This window comes from Callorhinchus milii, unplaced genomic scaffold (assembly GCF_018977255.1).
Source record: "Callorhinchus milii isolate IMCB2004 unplaced genomic scaffold, IMCB_Cmil_1.0 Scaffold18, whole genome shotgun sequence".
Classification (NCBI taxonomy): Eukaryota; Metazoa; Chordata; class Chondrichthyes; order Chimaeriformes; family Callorhinchidae; genus Callorhinchus; species Callorhinchus milii.
In genome coordinates, this window is record NW_024704759.1 from 7,898,309 (window position 1) to 7,910,083 (window position 11,775).

Below are 11,775 nucleotides of genomic sequence, written 5' to 3' on the forward strand. Positions count from 1 at the left end.
GTACGGGCCTCAGTTTAATATCTCACCCAAAGATTAGCAGCTTTAAGATTGTAGCGCTGTTCCAGTACTGGGTTGGTGTGTCGACCTAGACTGAGGGTTTGAACCCATAATCTTTTACGTCAGAAGTGAGAGTGCTACCAAGAGTGCTACCATTTTAAGTGCATGTGGTCAGACTGAGCCACTCTGACCACATGCACTTAAAATGTTACATGATACGATATAGCACACACATATATAAAAATAACATTGTCTTCCAGGGTATAACTCGGCTGTGGATGAAGCCAATGGAACTTGGCAGTAACTCTATTTGTGAAGACATTGTCAGTTTGTGCTGAGCAGCTTTTATCCACTCACAGTCCTTTGACGTGGGTTTGGTTAGAGAAGAAACTGCGGATGAAGGGGTTTTACACGTCGGTGTTTTCATATAAACACAGAAACTGCTGGGAACACGCAGCAGTTCAGGCAACATCCATGGAGAGAGGAAAATGAGTTAACGTTTCAGGTCAATGACCTTTCGTCAGAACTGGGGAATGTTGGAAGGGAGCAGATTTTAAGGACAAGCAGAGAAGGGGGCGGGGAAAGAAAGTCAAAGGAAACATTTTATGGTACTAAGTTCGGAGGCACATTTAAAGATAGTGGCGGTGGCTTGCTGCAGTGGTGCAATGCTTGGGAGATCCAGTACAGCAACATGAGGCGCAATTGTGCAAAGGATTCAGATTCTGTACAGGAAGACGTTAAATATCCTGTAGCACTATTTATAAAGACGAGGGATATTCTCCTGGTGTCCTGGCCAGCAATCCCCCGAAAAAAAATTGGTCATTCACTTAATGTCTGTTTGTGGGATATTGCTGCACACAAATTGGCTGCCATATTTACCTACAAAATACATTATTTTATTCACAATCACTATCACTTGATAGTAAATCTTGTGAAGCGCTATGAGACCTTCTCCCAACGTGAATCAAATGAAGATTATCATTATTGATATGTTGATCCAAGGAATTTAGCTTGGAAACTTGGTAATGTGATCTTTGTATTGGAATATTCAAACTCTCAAGTGCACTATCAAGTATTTGTAATGTTTTGCTGTATTAATTTACCATACTGCGGTGTCGAGCACAGCAATGGGCTGGCACAGTCTCTACAATAATGACTTGTTTGATGGACCTTCAAAGAGTAGCTCTTCAGATCTCTGAAGATCATCCTGTTTAATATCTTTGATTGTAGCACTCTTGACCTGCACAGGAGAACTGTAAAATTACAAATGGAATGATTTGCCAGTGGAGGCTGTTAAAGCATCGTCAATTGGAGGCATTTAAAAGAGAATTAAAGAAGTGTGCAGAGGGGGTATTAGAGTGATTGATGAACTCTTGGAGGAGCGATCACCAAAATGAGAAAATATTCCAAACAATCCCTCTACTGGGTCATATGGGAAGAGTTTGATTATTTCCCAGACATGTGGGCCCAGTTGATGTGAATCTCCAAAAAGTGTGAAAAATTAACTTGTTTGTATGCGTGTGTGTGTGGGGGGGGGGCGTGGTAGGGGGAGATAGTGGGGGGTACCAATGGTTACATTTTGGAAATAGAATACAAGAAACTTATATTAATCCTTAAATAACACAGAGGGCATTGTGCACGCTCACAGTGAAGTCTCCTGATCATAGCTCTTAGCAGAGCAGTTTACAGGAAGCTGAATCATAACACAGTGCAAGGACTATTTTTAAGACGCACACCAGCTGATTCTGTCTGCGTTATCACCCAACAGACAGCAGTGTTTGCCCCCGATTAATGTGTTATTAGATGGATCACCACAAACCTCTGTTTGACACAACAGATAGCTGCAGTCATCATGTTTGTTCAATTCCCTCACCATCAGCCACTGTTACAGTCTGACTTATCTTAATTGCTAATGTACACAAAATTCACAGCAGTTTTGTGCCTAGTGAGGGTGCTCACAAAGAGTATGGTTGGGACTGCTCCCAAATTAATTTCACTTCAAGACCTTCCTTTGTGGATTCAAGGCCCACTTCGGAACTAGAGCTAATAGTCTGGAATGACATGGCAGTACAGCATTGGGGGAAGTGCCGCATTGTCTGAGATGCAGTCTTACTCTTTGGAGGGGTTAGCTCGGTGTCTGACCCATGCAGGACCCCATCACTCATGTTTTAAAGAGTATCCAAACCAAGCTGAGAATTCTATGCATCCCACCGACATATGGAAATTCCAAACCCAACCTACCTGTTCAAATGGATTTCAAAGATGCATAGAAATCTACAGCATAGTGGAAGACCATTCAACTCATTGTAATAGTATTGTTGTTTGTTCTCCCATGTCCCTATCAATCGCAATTCCAATTCCTTGCTCCTTCCTCAAAGCTTCATATACTATTCCTCCTCATGACCCAATTCCACTATTCCGAAAGAGAAGGGAGTTCCAAGTTTCTCCCAGTATCCTGATTAACACAATAATAACTTGGTCACTCAATCCACGACTGTTGCATTTCGCCCACAAATATACAGTCAATTCACTTTACAGTATAATCTGTGAAGTGCTTTGAGATGTCTGGAAGACATGAAAAGCGCTATATCAAATGCATGGAAGGATTATTATTAACAGTCCTTCAGAATAATGGGTCATTCACCTCATAGTTGCATGTGTGGCCTATCTGGTGCTGTGTTTCCCTACAAAAATTATCACTCCTGCAATTACACTTTGCAAAGTTTTTCTTCTTTGCGGAGTGAGAAAGCTGCATTGGAGGAATAATTGTGATAAGATCAGGAAGTTGTCAGCTTGGCTCAGTTGATAGCATTCTCCCCACTGAGTCAGAAAATTGTGAGTCCATTATCCGGACTTTGAGCTCACCTCGACTAGGCTGACACTCCAATGCAGTGCTGGGGATTGCTGTATTAATGGAAGTGTCACCCTTTAGATGAGACATTAAACCAAAGTCCTGTCTGATTGTTCAGGTGGACATTCCATGGCACGGTTCAAAAATAGGAGAAAGTTTCTTCGAATGTTTTGGCCAACAGTCCCCCAGATAAATTAGTCATTCACTTCATGGCTGTTTCTTAGACATTGCTATGCACAAATTGGCACGTCTACAAAGTATGTCAATACCCTTTACTGTGAAACTTTTGAGACATTCCAGCAAAATAAGGCATTATATCAAATGTAAGGATTATTTTTTCACCAGGAAAGAAGCTTCATTATAGAGAGGGGTGGGGGGGAAGTTTGTGTTGAATGTCTTTATTTTTTTCCCAGTTACACTGCCAACTCATTCTGACAGCGTTTGTGTCAAGAGCAAAAATATCTTACAGTGATTGGAAGCCTTAAGGAATGACAACACTTTCTGGATAGCTCAAAATAAGAAATCTGCAAAGCAGCATTGCATCTTTCTGTTTCAATCCCGGCGCCTGAAAACCTAAAAAGATTTAGCTTTCGGTGACTCAAAATCAGATTGTTTGCAGAGTGCATTTCCATTGTACAAGTAAATCCTTGTATTTGTGGTGGCTGGAAGCAAATACAATATCACCTTGTGAACCGGGTATGTATGTTATCTGTGGATGCGCTGACATGACACTCCATCATACTGCCAGCAAGACTCCTTGACAGCTAGCACAGTGTGTGCCTTAACAGGTACGACAGGGTTCAAATGGAGGAGTGACGCACAGAGCAGAGGAGGTGCTGCTTCTAGATTCTACCCAAATGCAAATGCCACGACTTACATTCATTTAAAATGTTAGCAGTTGAAAAGGGTATAAAAGGGGAGACAGTAAGAAAGGTGTTTGGCCACACAAAACAATGACAGCCTGGCTTCTCGCCTCTCAAAGATTACAAAAGCAATGGGTTTAACTGAGCTGATGTCTCCCAGTTTACCCTGCCTTATAATTCTCTCTTTTTTCTGCTTTCAATTTTGATTATCAACTTCCACATCTTTGCATCTCTTTTTTTATTACTTTTTATGCTCTATTTATTTGTTGCAGAAACAGACAATGCAGAATTGATATAGTCAATGCGCAGTATATAGGTTTCAGCCCTTTAATGTGAGGGGTGCTATAATGACAAGAGTGTAAACCCAGCAATAATCTACATTTGATGTGGAACTTTCGTCAGAACATCTCAAAGCGCTTCATAGGATTTACTGTAAAGTGTAGTGACTGTTTGTTGGTGAATGCTGGCAGCCAATTTGCACACGGCGAGGTCCCACAGCCAGGATGTGAATGATCAGTTTAATCTGGTATGGATGAACACTTTTGCACGGGCATCAATTGTAGAGTGTGATCTTTCAGAATTCCAGGTTAAACATGTAACAACATCTACAAAATGATGAATAATGCTATGCACCAATCTGCACTTAATGTAATCGGCATAAAATCAACATCCATTCATTTAAGGGAGTTCAGAGAACCATTTTACTGATGAGTGATAACTCCTCAGTGATTACAAGTGAATGATGCCTTTACAATACTTGAATGGAGATAAACAATCTTGGTTCAGTCATTGATGTTACTGTGGACAAAGGATTGAAAGGTAGCAATAAATAGTTAGTGAGATTGTTTCTCATTATTTAACTCCACATCTCCCATTAAAAGAGGTTACAATTTTGTGTTGAAATTATGGTTATAATCCTAGCGTTTGATATAGCATTTTATCACATCATTGAAATGCTGCACTATAAAGTGCAGTGACTATTTGTAAGTAGCGATGAAGTGAATGATAACATCTCGAAACATTTCACAACAATGGGGTCAGATGCTGAGCAAGCAAAGTGGGGGAGTGGGGAGATAGGTGGGCATTTAAGAGGTAGGTTTTAAAGCTCGGTTTAAAAATGGGTTGAGAAGGGGCAAAAGGGAGAGATAGAGGGAAGTTATGGGTATTACAGCAGAATCAGTAATTGGTTTCAATGTCTTCAGCTAAGGGAGAAGGGAAAGCACATCAGCCTGGGTTCCCACTCCAGGAGGGTGTTTAGTGATTCTTGGTGTGTGTGTACACATGGATGTCAAACAAGGACAGGATCGGGCTCAGCTGTGATAACCTCCTTTGTCTACAGGCTCCTGAAGCACAACCTTGGCTCAAGTACAGAAAGATGGTCACTTGGACCAAGTGCTGGAGGGCAGCTGATATTAATGCTAAAACTGTCCTTCCCCCCCCCCCCGCCCGCCTCCCTCCCCCATCCATTACCCAGCCCCCACCACCAAACACACACATACAGACACATACAGTCCCTGCAACATTCCCAATGTAAATCAACACTTTCAAGAAAACAGGGAAGTAAATTGGAAGCAAAAAATGTGGATCTTTTTTTTACAGCGGCTTCAATGGAAGCCACTTTTTTTCCGTATCAGGTGAATGTTCATATCATTCATTCAGAGACCGTCAATGAAGAACAAGTGGGAGATATAATTGTGCGTGGCTTCACACGGCCCCGTGCACTTTATGGATTCCTTTTCTTCAGTGATGACAGTGCAATTATTTGATTCCATCTGTCTTTGCCTACAGGTGATATTCATGAATAATCAAATCATTAAAGTATCATCAAACTGCCGGTGTTAATGAGATATTGGTGAAGTGTGAAGGGGGTGAAATTACACTCAGATAGCTGAGAGATTCATTCAAAGCCCATGCTTTTTGTGCATCTCTCTGCAGTGAACGCAGCTGCTGACACAGCTTCTGTGCCTAGTTACAATCCCAGCTGATTTCCGAAGGTTAATTGCCTGGTTACTCTCCACGCAAATCCCCTGGACATGTTCCACTCAAGGTCCTGCAATTGTTCCTCACTAGGGGCAAATGCAAACTTTTTTTTCTCCTCCAACCACACATTATAGGCCATGCTCTTTAACATTCTCATAACAAATACAGTGCGGGCGTCGAGGTTACTTTGTTCCACATTGGATCGTTGCTGTTTTTTAAATATAATAGAGTGATTGACGTAAGGTCAATGCAGAGCAACCTGATTCATGTGATTGTGTTACATCGCCAGGTTAGTGAGGCTGCACAGTGGCACTGATCGATGAGGTATGGGCTCCGCTCACGCGGAGAATACTCAGTCTCACCTTATCTGTACCGTCAAGACAAGGTAATGAGCACAGGAGGGAAAGGATATTGGAGTTAAATCACCCCACGCTGTGGTCTGACAGTTTATAGCAACCAGTTACAGAACAGGAACCAAGAAAAATATTTCTTGCTTTTTCTCTTTGCTGGGGAGCTGAACATCTTGTGCCAAGTCTAAATCTTTCAAATAGGCATCCATTTTTCTGCATTTATCTCTTGTTATTATGTCAGATTTCAACACATCACCAGGAAGTGAAGTGGGGCAACTGAAATCTATTGCATTTTTGGGATCACACACGTTTTGCCTTTGTAATGGTAATACATCCTCGTTTTGGGGGGCATAGGAATGGAAGCTGCATGCTGATCTTCTTACTCCACAACACCCCCCAGCACCCACGATCAATGCAGATCCACTGGGCAGCATCTCTTTGTCAGTCTGGCTCAGTCGATAGCGCTCTCTCCTCTGAATCGGAAGGTTGTGGGTTAAAGTCAACTTTGAGACCTTGAGTTCACATAGCCTAGGCTGACACTCCAGTTCGGTGCTGAGGATGTGCTACATTGTTAGAGATGCCATCGTTCGGGCGAGAAGTTAAACCACGATCCCAAATTGCCTGTTCCGATTGATATTAAAGATTCAATGGCACTATTCGAAAAAAGTAAGGAGTTTCTCTCGATGTCCAAGCCAACAATCCCCCAAATAAAATTGACCATTCGTTTCATGGTTGTTTGTGGAGCATTGCTGTTTGCAAATTGGCTGCCACTTTCAGCTACTAATACAGAGTCACTACATTTTACAGTGTATCATGTGAAGCATTTTAAGACATCCTCTTGACATGAAAGACCCTGCACCAAATGCAAGAAAAATTATTATCATTATTGTTATTTATAATTTGCCCTGATCAAAGATTTTGATACAACAATTCCTGGCAACATGGGACCGGATTGGTGGTGGTTATTGATGAAGAGGTTTCACCCAGCTGTGCACAGCGCATGTTTCATTACTGCACAGAAAGACTTTGCACTCTGTACTAGAATTCATACAATTACTCATATCAATCCTAATATCAGTATTCCATTAGCACTAGATTTCAGGATCTTTCCAGTCTTCTACACAAACCATTCCTCAACTCAGATCCACAGTCAAAATGTAATTTCAGTCTATAACTTATCTAAAATTGCAACCTCTTTCCAGTTAATGTTGGAGTCTGCATCTTGCTCCCAGTTTGCTATAATCTGGTCTCACGAAAGCTGGAGCCACTTGGATTCACGCTCGAGGCCATGCAGAAGAATGCTGTGCTGTGTCAAATTTAGGAAAACATCAGTGATTTATACACAGAACAACCAGCACTTAGAATGAGTTACTAGGAATCAAAGCAGTTTGGATCTTGGTCCCAGCATGGTGTTGGACAGTCAGCCTCGAGTCCAAGTATGTGGCTTGAACCCAAAAGCCTTCTGACTCAGAGGTGAGAGTACATCCGACTGAGCCAGACTTACCTCTTAACTGAAATCCTTAACTAAGGAACTTGCAGAAAAACGGCTTCAAAGTTATGGTTGTTGTTAAGAATTTGCCAAGTTCTGGATGCTCCAACAATGCTTTATAAATGCAGTAATTCAAGACCCAAGAGGAATTGCTATCTTTCTGTGCTTCTCCCTTTTTTAAAAAAAACAATCTGCAGAGACATTCTCTTAAATAGTCGGGAAAGAGCTTTTGACTGAATCCAATCACTTTAATTCTGTGTGAGCCTTGAGAATGGTTCTAAACACAACGTTTCTGTCAACGCATATTATGTAGCAAAATATGTAATCCTTAACTTCTGAGCTGTAAAGAAACATATTCCAAAAGAACTATAACTAAAAGTCATCAGAAATAATGGCGAGGAACCATGTATAAAGCTAAAGAAAAGAAAGGATTTTATTCAAATTTCACAAGGGTTATAATGAAGGCATTGAATAAGTATGTCAGTCTATAGCCTTTTTCTAAAATTCTTGAAAACAATGTGTATTTTAATGATAGCCAACATTTCTATTGAACAATGATTCTGATTTCAATTTCATTTTGGAGCTCAGTATTTTGGCACGTTCACCTACAGAAACAGTCACTGCACATAAGGCACTGCAACCCTGTGAAACAAATTGAAGTAATAAAAAAATGATAAAATGCAAGCGCTTTATTTTAGCCTGATAAAAATTCATTTCTACACCCAGTGTACACCACGTGTAGCAAACATGTTAAGTCTGACTGAACGTACTGGAATTTTCAGTCACTTGGTCACAATTTGATGGAATTAGCCTGAAATTGATTAGTGAACCATTTGAAAAGGTACATTTGGAAAAACAAACAACAGTAATTATAGTTAATCATCGAGATCATTTCACTGTGTTTAATTATAGGTGCAGCAGTCAGTTCCTATATTCTCCCTTTCCCTTCACCCTGGTATATTCAGGCGTCTCTCGTATTCTCTCCATGTACTTGGAATCTTCAATCTTCTGACCCAAAGGCAAAGTGATTCCTCTGAGCTCCAAACTTTCCCCATTGTATGAAAACGCTAGAACATGTTGGAATGGTTCTGCTCCAGTAACAATAGCAATCCTTGCATTTGATATAGTGCCTTACAATGTATTCGCTTCGCAGAATATACTGTAAAGTGTAGTGACGATATTTTGTGGGAGGAACACGGCAGCCAATACTCTTTAGCCCATGCAGTTTATGTATGACCATTGAGTGGGTGAACCCATGGCAATGATGTCTTATCACAACAAAATCTGCAAGTCCTAGTAGAAACAGTGTCTTGGTGCTTGATCTTTTAATACATTGGATTCATCCTCTTCCTGATCTCCCAGTCTTCCAAATGTAAAGTAAGCTTAGTGCTGGCTGAATAGATCTGTTGCACGTGTTTGTCAGTGTTTCAGTCGCCTTGATGAATTTCAAATCCTTTTTTGTCATTCTAGTATTTTCATTTTCTTTGTTCAAAATCTCTCTTCATTCCTCGTCCTTGCGTTCCCTCCATTATACTCGAATATTCATAGGACGTAATGTTTGTTTCATAACGTATAATGTGTTCAGCCTTGCAGCACAAGACAGCACAAGTCATAGAATTTTATAATGCAGAAGGCCATTCAGCTCATTGTATCTGTGTTAGCCCTCTGAAAGAACCATCCATTCAGTCCCACTCTACTGTCCTTTCCCCCCGTGGAGTCCTGTAGCTCGGTGGTTAGTGCACTTGCTTTGCAAGTGAGAGACCTGAGTTCAATTCCAGGCAGGTCAGGGCGAAACCTTGGGCAACTTTCCTTACTCCAGACGCCTAATAATAATCCCTCCAAAACCAAAAGCAATAATAAATTGGTCATTTTCAATCTACGACTGTTTGTGGGACATTGCTGTGTGCAATTGGCTGCCGCGTTCGCCCACAAATATACAGTCAATTCACTTTACAGTGTGTTCTGTGAAGCGCTTTGGGACGTCCTCCCGACGTGAAAAGCGCTATACCAAATGTAAGGATTATTATTATTATTATATACTGTAGCTCAGTGGTTAGAGCAGAACAAGAGACCTGTGTTTGAATCCCGGGCAGGGCGAAATGTTGGGCAAGTTTCTTTACTCCACACGCCTCTGTTTACCTAATCGACTAACAATCGGTAAGTAGGAACCGGTTGTTGGTCGATTGGTGGATCGCTTTTCCAGTGGTAATAATTACTTTAAAAAAATTGTTATTTATCACAACCTGGCTCGACTATGCCAACACCCTGCTTGTCAACCTTCCCAACTCTTCCCTCCACAAGCTGCAGATCATCCAGAACTCTGCAGCTCGGGTTCTCTCCCACACCAGGCTCCGTGACCCCTTCACCCCCACCCTTACCCAGCTACACTGGCTCCCCATCCTTCAGAGGATCGAGTTCAAAATTCTCATCCTCAACTTCAAGCCCCTCCATGGCCTTGCCCCCTCCTACCTTTCTAACCTGCTAACCCCTTATCCACCTGTCCACTTCCTCCGTTCAGTGCCTTCCCCCACGTCCCGCCCCACCAGTGGCAGTTGGGCCTTCAGCTTCTCTGCTCCCATCCTCTGGAACTCCAACCACATTCCCTGTGTCTCACTCCCTCTCTTGCCTCCTTTAAGGCATGCCTCAAGACCTTCTTTTTCAACCGTGCCTTGGGCCACCCTCCTACCCCCACCCTCCCCCCTCCCAGATCTCAATCCCCCAGGGCTTAATACCAGTAACTCTTTGTGTAAAACCAATTCCCTTTTTTTGGGGGTACATTCGGACCTCCTGCAGTCGTTACTGACTCCCTGACCAGTGGAAATAATTTCTTCCTAATTAGTTTATCCAAATACAAGTATTATTATCACTAAAATCTCTCCGAAATGTGTATACCTCTGTTAGGTCGCCTCTTAATATCTGTTTCAATAAGAACAACCCCAGATTCTCTCGTATCTCTCATAACTGAAGCCCGAGTGAATGTCCTCTATATCTTCTCCAAGGATACAGAGAAGCAGAGAGCCAATGGAAAGACTTCTGAACTCGAGGCTCCAAAATATCCATTGTATAACGTCCGTGAATCCCTAACTCTCTGAGATTGAACTGATTGTTGCAATGAGTAGATACATATTATGAATCCCTTTAATTTAGCAAAGTTGATCATTTTCAACATTTATATTCTGTCAGCAGCTTTTTATTGTCTGTATTTATTACTGATACAAAACCACTCTGGAGTGAAATTCAGTCGTTATGAATTGCTGCATGCCTGTAACAGCAAACTGTTTCAGCTGTGAAATTAGAATGGCCTTCAAGACATTATATAGGATAGATAAGGCGGATTATATATTAGATTTAAAATATTAAAATGTTCTTTTATGCATTTTAAATTATTTTTATGTGTGTAATATATTTTCAATATTGTGTTTTGCGATTCGTCTCTGATTTTGTAAATATTTAATTCTAAATGTATTCATTTCATGACATTTTTTATATTACACTCCATTTATCATTTATCAGGCTATTCCTTTATATATTCATATATCTGTTCAATTTACACAAAATATCCCCATAGGCAAAGTCACAAGATACCCAGTTGTTTGCCAGTTAGTTTACTTTTAATAAATTCCATTTGTGCTCATTTATCATTCAGCCTATAACTACATAGTGCAATGAATGTTGTTTAATGCAGCAACTGGAAAAATTGTTTGAAGATTAGGAGCGAATACATTCAAAGTCATTGTAAAACCGCAAATGTTCTCTAGCTCCTGAATGTGAATCAGTTGTAAGAAGCTTATTAAACTGACACTTGAAATACAATTCAGTTCCATGGGTTTAACAATGATGAAGTTTGGAGGAAATTGGAAAGCGCTGTGTTGTTTCAGCAGAATTTTTATCAGTAGAAAGGTGAAAAAAGAGGGCTCGTCCGGGATTTGAACCCGGGACCTCTCGCATATTCCTTAGGTTCAAACTCCCTAAGCGAGAATCATACCCCTAGACCAACGAGCCCTGTCTGGTTGTGGTGCAGCTCCAGATGTGGAAAGTTCTGTGTGAGATGCCACGTAGCTGGAGTTTGGTTGCTGCCGCAGTTCAAATTACACTAGGTGCTGGTTCAATGCAGTAACTGCTGCTGTTTTGCTGTTTTTATTAACCCATTGAGAGGATTACTCTGTTTAATGGAATTGTAACAACCAGCATAACAAATGTCCTTTTGTATTTAGTGTTGTATAAATGATTTAAACAGACGCTTAT

At 41.1% G+C, this 11,775-nt stretch overlaps 1 non-coding gene across 1 annotated transcript; it reads right to left on the bottom strand.

The window, feature by feature from the left end:
• Positions 1 to 11,441: 11,441 nt before the first annotated feature.
• Positions 11,442 to 11,532, bottom strand: trnap-agg. Its single transcript is given in 2 exon segments — positions 11,442 to 11,477; positions 11,497 to 11,532. It is a non-coding gene; the product is annotated as a tRNA-Pro (tRNA).
• Positions 11,533 to 11,775: the final 243 nt, after the last annotated feature.